We start from the raw sequence: 11,001 nt of genomic DNA, 5'->3' as shown, positions 1-11,001 counted from the left end.
GTCTCTCAGGTTTTGCGTTCCTCTCTCTCTCCCCAACTCTTTTCCCCTTCCCCTCCCTACAGTCCTCCGTTAGGTTTCTCCTGTTCTCCTGTTAGATCTATGAGTGCAAACATATGGTATCTGTCCTTCTCCGCCTGACTTATTTCACTAAGCATGACACCCTTGAGTTTCATCTACTTTGCTATAAAAGGCCATATTTCATTCTTTCTCATTGCCATGTAATACTCCATTGTATATATGAACCACATCTTCTTGATACATTCATCAGTTGATGGACATTTAGGCTCTTTCCATGATTTGGCTATTGTTGACAGTGCTGCAGTGAACATTGGGGTACATGTGCTCTTATGCATCAGCACTTCTGTATCCCTTGGGTAAATCCCTAGCAGGGCTATTGCTGGGTCATAGGGGAGTTCTATCGATAGTTTTTTGAGGAACCTCCACACTGTTTTCCAGAGCGGCTGCACCCGTTTACATTCCCATCAACAGTGTAGGAGGGTGCCCATCTCTCCACACCCTCGCCAGCATCTATAGTCTCTTGATTTGTTCATTTTAGCCACTCTGACCAGTGTGAGGTGGTATCTCAGTGTGGTTTTGATTTGTGTTTCCCTGATGATGAGTGAAGTTGAGCATCGTTTCATGGGCCTGTAGGCCATCTGGATGTCCTCTTTGGAGAAGTGTCTGTTCATGTCTTCTGCCCATTTCTTCACTGGGTTATTTGTTTTGTGGATATGGAGTTTGGTGAGTTCCTTGTAGATTTTGGATACTAGCTCTTTATCTGATATGTCATTTGCAACTATCTTTTCCTATTTCATCAGTTGCCTATTAGTTTTGTTGATTGTTTCCTTTGCAGTACAGAAGTTTTTATCTTGATAAAGTCCCAATAGTTCATTTTGGTTCTTGATTCCCTTTGGGGCTATGTTGAGTAGGAAATTGCTGCGGTTGAGGTCACGGGGGCTGTTTCCTGCTTTCTCCTTGAGGGTTTTGATGGTTTCCTGTCTCACATTCAGGTCCTTCAGCCATTTTGAGTTTATTTTTGTGTATGGTGTAAGAAAGTGGTGTAGTTTCATTCTTCTGCATGTTGCTGTCCAGTTCTCCCAGCACCACCTGCTAAAGAGGCTGTCTTTGTCCCATTAGATACTCCTTCTTGCTTTGTCAAAGATTAATTGGCTGTACATTTGGGGGTCCATTTCTGGATTCCCTATTCTATTCCATTGGTCTATGTTTCTGTTTTTGTGCCAATACCATACTGTCTTGATGATGACAGCTTTGTAGTAGAGGCTAACGTCTGGGATTGTGGTGCCTCCCGTTCTGGTTTTCTTCTTCAATATGACTTTGGCTATTTGGGGTTTTTTGTGGTTCCATACGAATTTTAGCATAGTTCTAGCTTTGACAAGAACGCTCGTGAATTTTGATGGGGAGTGCATTGAATGTATAGATTGCTTTGGGTAATAATGACATTTTAACAATGTTTATTATTTCCGATCTATGAGCATGGAATGTTTTTCCATTTCTTGGTGTCTTCTTCAATTTCTTTCATAAGTTTTCTATAATTTTCATCGTACAGGTCTTTTACATCGAAAGAAAAGATGAAAACCATATGATCCTGTTGATAGATGCAGAAAAAGCATTTGACAAAATACAGCACCCTTTCTTAATAAAAACCCTTGAGAAAGTCAGAATTAGAAGGAACTTACCTAAACATTATAAAAGCAGTTTATGAAAAGCCCACAGCTAATGTCATCCTCAATGGGGAAAAACTGAGAGCTTTCCCCCTGAGATCAGGAACACGACAGGGGTGTCCACTCTCACCACTGCTGTTGAACATAGTGCTGGAAGTCCTAGCATCAGCAATCAGACAACAAAAGGAAATAAAAGGCATCACAATTGACAAAGGTGAAGTCCAACTTTCACTTTTTGCAGATGACATGATAGTCTACATGGAAAACCCGGCAGACTCCACCAGAAGCCTTCTAGAACTGATCCATGAATTCAGTAAAGTTGCAGGGTACAAAATCAACGTACAGAAATAGGTTGCATTTCTATACACCAATAATGAAGCAACGTAAAGAGAAATCAAGAAACTGATCCCATTCACAATTTGCACGAGAAACCATAAAATACCTAGGAATAAACCTAACCAACGATGTTTTATTTATTTTTGAGAGAGAGATCCCGAGTGGGAGGACAGAGAGAGAGAGAGAGAGAGAGAGAGAGAGAGAGAGAGAGAATGAATATCAGAAGGAGGCTCCAGAGCTGATAGCTTAGAGCCCGATGCGGTACACAAACTCACTGTGAGATCATGACCTGAGCTGAAGTCGGACGCTTAACCGACTGAGCCACCCAGGCACCCCCTTTACAGCGAAATTATACCAATTAACATTGTCACCAGAGTATTAGAGTACTGGGTCGCTTTGACAGTTTAGTAATTTTTTTTGACAAATAATAATTTTATTTAAAAATTATTTTTTAACATTTATTTTTGAGAGACTGAGGTGAGCAGGGAGGGGCAGAGAGAGAGAGAGAGAGAGACAGAGACAGAGACAGAATCTGAAGCAGGCTCCAGGCTCTGACCTGTCAGCATAGAACCCATTGTGGGGCTTAAAATCACTGACTGTGAGATCATGACCTGAGCCAAAGTCAGACGCTTAACTGACTGAGCCACCCAGGTGCCTAATTTTAGTTTGCATTTGATTACTGATGAGATTGAACATTTAAAAAGTGTTCATTAGCCATTGTTTGTTTTTCTGAATTTTCTATTCATGTCCTTGCTTATTTTTCTATTATGTATCTATGGGAATGTCTGTTTTTTCCTTCTGAAAACATTTACCTAATAAAGGTATCAAGCTTTTAATTTATTATTGCTAATATTTTTTTAGCATTGGATGTGGATTCTTATAATTGTTGCTATGCAGAATTTCAAATTTTTACATATTTAAATATACTTGTCCTTTTCTTTGCAATTTTTTCCACTGTATGTAAAACATTGCTTTTCATATCCTTGAGCCAGTGATCAACCTTTCTTTAGTTTTTTTTAAAAGTTTTTTAATGTTTTTTTTTAAAATTTATTTTTGAGAGAGAGAAAGAGAAAGAGAAACAGAATCAGAATCCGAATCCGAATCCAAAGACAGGCTCCAGGCTCTAAGGGCAGGGCTCGAAACCACAACCGTGAGATCATGAGCTGAGCCGATGCTTAACCTACTGAGCCACCCAGGTGCCCCTGCTTTCTTTAGTTTTATGACTATTGTTCGTATTTATCTTTTTTAGTATTTCAGAATTTTGTGGCAGAAGATAAGATGTAGTTCTAAACACCTTTTTTTCCTTTTAATGTAGTTGGTTTCAGTACACAATTGACTGAAAAATCCACTTTTTCCCATTGACTTGTAGACCTTTCTTTATTACTTTCTTATACAGTCAACATTCTATTTTTGGAATATTTTTTTGGTTCCATTGGTTTGTGGTTTTGTTCTCAAGTAATCCATTGTTTTAATTATTATAGCAATACCACTTAGTTGTCTCTTTTCCTACAGTTAATACTTATTTCTAATTCAATGTTTTTAGTGAGGCAAGGACTTTTAGAACAGTGTTTAGTAAAGATAGTAATAATAATCCTTATTTTGTTCCTGATTTTTAACACACATGCTTTTACTGCTTTACCTTTAAATAATGGTGGGAAGGAAATATTCTTCATAGTTCTTAACAACATTAATCTGTAATAAAGAAGCTTATCAAATTCCTTTTCAGTATCTATATGAAGTCTGAATTTGGAAGTTGTTTATGAAGTGTATTTTTGTAAGTGAATCACACTTCACAAGAACTTCCATTGCATGTTCCAAAATGCGTCCCTAGAGAAAATGCTTAGGCCTTAAGCAAAATACACTTTTTGATGCCAGAAACTTTCCTTTCCCTCAAAGGCAGTAGGATATTTTCTTAATTATGAGATAGAAAAACCTCTTCTTCAAGCAGAAAGATGGAGTTTGAGAATGTCTTCTAAACCCTAGCACTGTTCTGAAGAGCTATTTTAGAAAGTGTCCAAAACTTAAATTCTAGAAATCTCAAGGGCAGAATCTGAACAAGGATTCAGGAAACTATTCCCAGTATGTCAAGGTGCCTAAAGATGGCTCCTTGATTTGACTTGAACATCTATTTCAGCCCTGTCCAGTTGAACTTCCTGTGATGATGGAACGAGCCAATAGCCCTGCTGTCCAGTATGGTAGCCTCTGGCCATCTGCTGTTGAGCACTTGAAATGTGGCTAGCATGAAGAGCTGAAGTTTTGAGTTAAAGTATAAATGGCTGCATGTGGCTAATGGCTGCTGTAGTGGATAATGCAGATCTATACAATGAGTCAGGACATAGCTGGGGTCACTTATAGCTCTCAGACTTTGCTTCTCTAATATGGCTAGGAATTTCCTAAGAAGTCTTACATTTTAAGAATTTTTAAGTTGGGAGATTTGGGAAGGCAACCTTTATGTTCTGATTTCTGAATTCTTGATAAGACACTCACTGTATTCAGATGTGTACATAAGTGTTGACTGACTCTCCTAGTATCCACTTAAAACATAATGTATTTGTGGTAATTGACAAGTTAGTGTATTTTCATGGTGATTATAAAGGAGTTTTTCATTTTGCAGTTGATGGGCTAATATGACAAACCAAAAATTAACTTCAGAATCATCTGCTTCTGTAGCACTGAAGGTTGGTTGTTCTAAAAATCATGGTCTCAGAAGTCCTTTTGTGTAATTTTCTGATTCACCTACTACTGCTTTTCTAAAATGTGATTTTAGAGAGTGCTTTCATTTCTTGAAATAAACTTGATTTTATATACTGTTTTCCAATCTTGTATTTCAACTATTGTATGTAAGTGTTCTAGAAATAAAAGAATCTTTCAAAAAAAGTTATGTGAAAGGGTATGAATCCAATAGCCTCAATATGCATGCTGTACAGCCATCAATGGGTGTCTGCTTTGTAGCCAATTAGGGTATTTATATTTGGTGTAAACAGTTATTTCTCATTCTGTCATGGGTAATTCATTCAAGTGAGTATATTGTTTGATCCTCTTGAACTTAGTTGTTACACATAATATCAACTATGTATGTCTTAATTCATCAAAGCTTTGTCCAGTTGGTTTCCAAAAGTAGGGTTTGTTTGCTCTGACATGTCTGTATTTTTAGGAATTTCTAATACCAGGTGTATTTGCTAAAGGTTTAAAATAAATGTTAGTTTATGATACATTAGTAAAAGATATATTAGTGTGATTCTTTGCAAAATTTTAAAAAAGGAAAAGATTGGAAGTAATTATTTTAGTTAAGAATAGGTATAACTTATGATATTTATCCTTCTCTGCCTGATAGATACCATATGTTTGCACTCATAGGTCTAACAGGAGAGACCTAGCAGGGGACCATGGGGAGAGGAAGGGGGAAAGAGAGCGGAGAAGAGTGAGGGACACAGATCAAGGGAGACTACTGAATACTGAAGATGAACCATGGACTGAAAGGGGAGGGGGAGGGAGGGAGGGGGTTATGGTCATGGTGGGGGGCATTTGTGGGGAGAAGCACTGGGTGTTATATGGAAACCAATTTGATAATAAACTATTAAAAAAAGAATATAACTTATTTATCTGTATTTATCATACAGAAAAGATTCCAATGCTAAGTTCAGTTTCTGGTTTTAATTCTTTGGACCAGTTATAAACTCTTTGTACTTCAAGTTCTTTAGTTGAAATGCCTATGGCTTAGTACATGTTAGATGATGGACCTGATGCTAGTTTTAGATGCTCCCTTTTCAGTCAACATTTGAGATGTTCCCTTTTTAGAGGGCCCTTACTATGGGGGAAGTTGTATATAAACAGATTTAAAACAATCAGTGCTTTTCCAGATAGTAATTTTATCCTAATTCTTTTATGTCTAAATTTCATTTTTAGAGACTAAGATCTTTATATACACATGTAGCTGACTTGAGGGACCACAGCTTTTGATTGACATAATTTATTGAAAAGAAGACTTATAATTTGATAGTTCATCCCCCTCATTAAAAAGTATACATTAAAAAAAAACCCACTTGTCTTAATTTAAAAAGGGACACATTTGGAATTCTAATCTTGAGAATGAGAGACTCTTTATATATAAAATTTGGGTGCGTATTTGATGTCTTATGTGTCTTTAGCCCAAAGTCTTTCCATACTGAGGAAGCTACTTAATTTGCTTTTGAAATTCAGAACATCATTTTTATTTTTTGCCATATAATGCTGTGTAACAAATCATTCCCAAAATCTGTGACCTTTAAAACCATAATCGTTTATCCTCTGGAATCCATGGGTTGGTGGAGATGGCTCTGCTTTAGGCAGAGGTGGGGCGGCTTTGCTCCCTGCTGCATACATGTGGTTTGGATCTCTCTGCTCCAGGCGGCTCTCCTCCTCCTTGGCAGGCTGGCTGGGACATAGATGCCAGAAGAGAATCCCAAGTGCCAAGCACATCTCAAGCCCCTGCTTGTATCACATTTGTTAACATCCCATTGACCAAAGCAAGTCACATGGCCCAACCCAAAGTCCAGGGCAAGGAAGTTAACAGGAGCTATAAAGTCGTGGCCAAGGGCATGTCTTCAGGGAAAAGTGAAGAGCTGGGGCCAGTATTTCAGTCTACCACAAACTTTGATTTATGCACCTGATCATCTTAATTTAGGTGATGAGAGGCCAATGTAAGCAAATGTTAAAGTGATAAAGAAGGAACATTCAGGATTTAATTTGTTTTTCAAAATGGTGATATATGTAAAGAGGTGTGGAGTATAAAATGGTACTCATTCAAGAATAAGATAAATCTTTACCTGGTTCTTGAATTGTACAAATCTTGTATCTATCAAATCCATTTTTTTGCCACACTTTTTTCTCTTTTGTGATCTTGTCTCTGTTAGGAACCAAATTACTGAAGAGTAATACTTTAATTTTCACCTATAAGGTAAACAATTGATTCTCTGCATAAAACGGGAAGATTAATACATATTTAATTGAGGTGTTTTGGATTGTTGGAGCCATTGGCATAATAAAAGTAGTCTTAAGTGTTTTAAGAGAAACATAGTTTTCCCTATTCCTGATGCTTTGCATATCTTTACGCATTCAGTGAAAAAACGCTCTGCTGTTGGCCCTCCAGCAATGCTTAACAATGAAAAATTCAATACGGTAAAAAAAACAAAAAACAACAACTGCAACTTGCGTGATTTAGTGAAGGTACCAATTTGATGAAAAAGGGAGGAGAAAGACCTCCAAGGAAGAAATGGCTAAGCATGAGATGATAAAGGAATGGTTTACGAAAAGGGCATTATTTTTTAGGTAGACTGGATCTGCCTTGCACGTGCATGTCTTTTGAATGGCCAGGTCGGGGGAGGAGGCAGGTAGGAGGGTGACCCTCTAGGCTGTAGAAATTGAATAGACACAAGAAAGTGATGGTACAGGGAGGTTGGGTCCGTGCCTCTCTCCTGAGCCCCTCTCCCAGCACTGTGGCAGAATCCAAACCATAGAATGTTCTGCCTTTCTACTTTCCAGGGAAGGAAAATGGAGTTCTGAGAAGGTCAAGGACTTGTGCAAAGTCCCCAGTGGGATTAGATGCAGGGCCAGGATGGCTGTACTTCTTGCTGCAAAGGGCTGGGTGAGAGCCTGTGGATGCACAAACCCAGGAAGAACAGCCAACCCCCAACCCCTAATACTTCATGGGATGCATTCTTGAGTGAACATCTTTTCGAATTGATTGGACCTTAAGTAGCTACTTGAAGCAAAGACCCTTTACAACCAGAAATTGGGCGTTGAGAGTTCTCATTCTGAGGGCAAGCCTAGGAGGATTTTCTGAATGAACTGATGTTTAAAAAGCAGCAGGTGATCACCAGCGGGGATAGACTGTTCTGGTGCTGCCATAATTAGTTCTCTGGCGAGAAATGAACATCTATTTATGTAACCCTACAGGATTTGTTAGGCACAGAGAAATCAACACCATTGGGTCCCAGGGCTTTATATGCAGAGTTCATTCGGGGAAGACAAATCCAGATGCGTTATGACAGATGAAATAATGAGCACGGCCATGATCATGTCAAGCTGGCGTCAGGCACTTAATTGGTTTGTGTGCATTTTCTTACAGTTCCGCCAGTGCATTCACGTCCTAGTGAGCGTGTACTGTGTCGAGGCAGGTGCCACGTTGCAAGCGTTTATCCGACTCTGTGCCCCGCTGTCAGGTCTCTCAGCTGTGGGGTCACTGACCTCTTCATCTGCAGTGTACAGTCCACTTCGGTTATAGTGATCTGTAGTTATAGTTGCTTGTGATCTCTCTTTGCAAGTGACAGAAGTATTGCTTTTGAGTGAGGGCACAGTGTTCAGGCTGCAGTGGGAAGCCGGGCTGCTTCTGGAACGTGGTTCTGTGATGCTGATGATACCTCCACTTGTGTACCCCACATTCTCTTCCCCATCTTTATGTGGATGCTGCTCTGAGCTCGGGCTGGTGGAGATTAAATGCGATGCCTCCCAAATGTAACTAGTAGCCCCTAGCACACGTCTCTTGCTGTTTCCTATAGAAACTTCTTTTTGACAAATGCATTTTTAGGTGGCAGGCATCTTAAGACTGTATCTGTGTTGTGTGCCAAGAAATGCTCTGAATTTAAAAGTTGTCAGTATCTACTGAAAGGAATGATGCTTGGAGTTGGACAAAAGCAGGTGTGGGTTCAGGTTCTGCCTGCCCTTTCCTAGCTGTGTGTTTCAACCATTCTGTCAGCTGGGGGTAATAACACCTCCCTCACTGGGTTTCTTGGCACATAGCATTTGCTGTGCACTTACCACTGAAGACATGTGAACTCTGAATCTTAATCCAGGGAAAACCCTCGATGTGTGAGGCTTCTTAAACAGGGTTTTCGTTGTCCTTCACAGCATCCAAATTCTCTTACTGTTAAGACCAACTATTTGCTCTGCCTATGTGAAGAGTAAAATTTTCAGCACACACTTATTAAATTACGTGGATGCTTTTAAAGTCACTAGAATTTTTTGTTTTAATGGGAAGCTTGAAAAGCACCTTATGGATTTGAAATAACCCTGTCCAGGGGCGCCTGGGTGGCTCAGTCAGTTAAGCATCTGACTTTGGCTCAGGTCATGATCTCACAGTTTGTGGGTTCAAGCCCTGCATCAGGATATGTGCTGACAGCTCAGAGCCTGGAGCCTGCTTTTAATTCGTCTCCCTCTCTCTCTCTCTGCCCCTCCCTCACTTGTGCGCTCTGTCTCTTGCTCACTCGCTCTCTCAAAAATAAACATTTAAAAATTAAAAAAAAATACCCCTGTTCAGCACCTAAAACAGGTGTGTCAGCAGTAGTTGGAAATACTGTTTCTACACGCTGACTGGCTGGCGAGCTTGCTGGGCCAGGGAACATTCTGCCCTTCTTTCTTGGAAAGGAGCCTTTTGCCTTTGTAGGCAGAATCACGTCTTTGAGCTCTACTCCATTATACGGAAGATGGTCCTATCTTGCCATGTAGTCACCCTGGGCAGGTTTCAGTGCCGTGAGCCCCGTGCACTGTGCCAGGTGGTGGGCATGGACTGGACATTCCCTGGGGTTAGCTGGGCTGGATGGGGAGGCAGGAAGTGGGAGGGGAAGATTCTGTGATGGTTTTCAGGAGGAGGTGACCATGCCTGACAGGTCAGGGGACAAAGGAGAGGCTGTGATGAGGGAGAAGGGAGTATTGGAGCTTGTTCTAGTGTAACTAACTACCCCCAACTTACTGGCTTGATGCAGCAACCGGCTTATTTATTGCACAATACTGTGGGTCAGGAATTTAGGCAGTGCTCAGCTGGGCAGTTTTTCTGCCCCCTGTGGTACCACGTGGTGATCATCAGTTGAGGGATGGGCTGGTCTGGATGGTCCAAGACTGCTCATTCCTGTGACTGGTGCCTTATGGGGCGGGGGGCGGGGGGGGGGGGTCGGAAGGCGGGGCTCTGCTGACTGCCGACCTGAGCACCTGCGTGTGGGCTCCCCCGCATGGTGGTCCCAGGTCTCTTCCGTGGCATCTCAAGGCTCATAAAAGACTCAAGCAGAAGCTGTGAGGCATTTTCAGACCTGGCTTGGGAAATCTTAGAACGTCACTTCCTCCACATCCTGCTGTTAGCGAGTCCCTTACCAGCGGAGGCCAGCGTGGGTGTAGGGAGAAGGAACTAGACTCCCCTCTCGCTGGAGAAGTCCTGTGCATCTGTGTTCATCTCTGAACTGCCACTCTGATACAAGAGCCAGTGGGGACTTTCAGAGTGGGGGTGGGGGTTGGACAGGGTGGTGGCATGACACATGACCATATGTACGTTATTTTTTTTTAATGTCTGTCTATTTGAGAGAGAGAGAGAGAGAGAGAGAGAGAGAGAATGCGAGCAAGAGCATAGGGGAAGGAGCAGAGAGAGAGGAAGACAGAATCCCAAGTAGGCTTCACACTGTCAGCACAGAGCCTGACACAGGGCTTGAACCCATGAACTGTGAGATCATGACCTGAGTTGAAACCAAGAGTCGGCCACTTAACTAACTGAACCTCCCAGGTACCCCCAAGTGTACTTTTAGATTTGGGGCAAAGATCACATGATAGTGGACTGAAGAGACCATGAGGACTGGAAACAGGACAGTGGGTGAGGAGCTCTCTTCTGAGCTTCTTGGCCTTGAGGGATGGTATGGGAGGGGAGGCTCCAAGGGAGAGCCAGGGTTTGGGGCTGGCTCGTGTCCTTGTTAGCTCTGAAGCTGGGGGGGCCATCAATGACCCGATCTCTTCCAGATCATGGTACTGCATTTCTGTTCTGTGAACTGGCCTTTTAACTGATTAAGCATTGTTGGTTCTCTTGTCTTTAGTGCTATAACTTCCTCCTATTCTGGTCCTTCTGCTTGTGACTAAGAGGGGTTATTTCTTGAAAGGGATGCATTTTCTAGGCTCTGTCCTTGTCTTCCTGTCCTTCGCTTCTTTATTCTGCATTTTTTCTTGCATAATCCCATTTACACTCATGACT

This window comes from Suricata suricatta, chromosome 9 (genome assembly GCF_006229205.1).
Source record: "Suricata suricatta isolate VVHF042 chromosome 9, meerkat_22Aug2017_6uvM2_HiC, whole genome shotgun sequence".
NCBI classification, from domain to species: Eukaryota; Metazoa; Chordata; class Mammalia; order Carnivora; family Herpestidae; genus Suricata; species Suricata suricatta.
Note: the sequence above shows the minus strand (reverse complement) of the source record.